Source organism: Penaeus monodon, chromosome 30 (assembly GCF_015228065.2).
Source record: "Penaeus monodon isolate SGIC_2016 chromosome 30, NSTDA_Pmon_1, whole genome shotgun sequence".
NCBI classification, from domain to species: Eukaryota; Metazoa; Arthropoda; class Malacostraca; order Decapoda; family Penaeidae; genus Penaeus; species Penaeus monodon.
Genome location: NC_051415.1, coordinates 9,862,652 through 9,862,916, shown reverse-complemented (window position 1 = coordinate 9,862,916; position 265 = coordinate 9,862,652).

Here is a 265-nt window from a genome sequence, read left to right as displayed (position 1 = left end):
TCTCGTCTGCCATATGGATATATAAAGATAAGACTCTCATAGATGAAAGTCCGAAAGCAAAAGGAATTGGTTGCAAAAATATAATAAACACAAGCCAGTACGTGTTGGTGATCATGACTTCCTATTGTTTTAATGGTTTGCGCTTACTAATACTTTACAAATGGATATCGTTTGCAATTCTCTAACAACATGCAACACCGTCTAATAAAATGATGTACTACAATGATAAAAATTTCGACGCGTGTCCATGCATTTTCATCGTCAG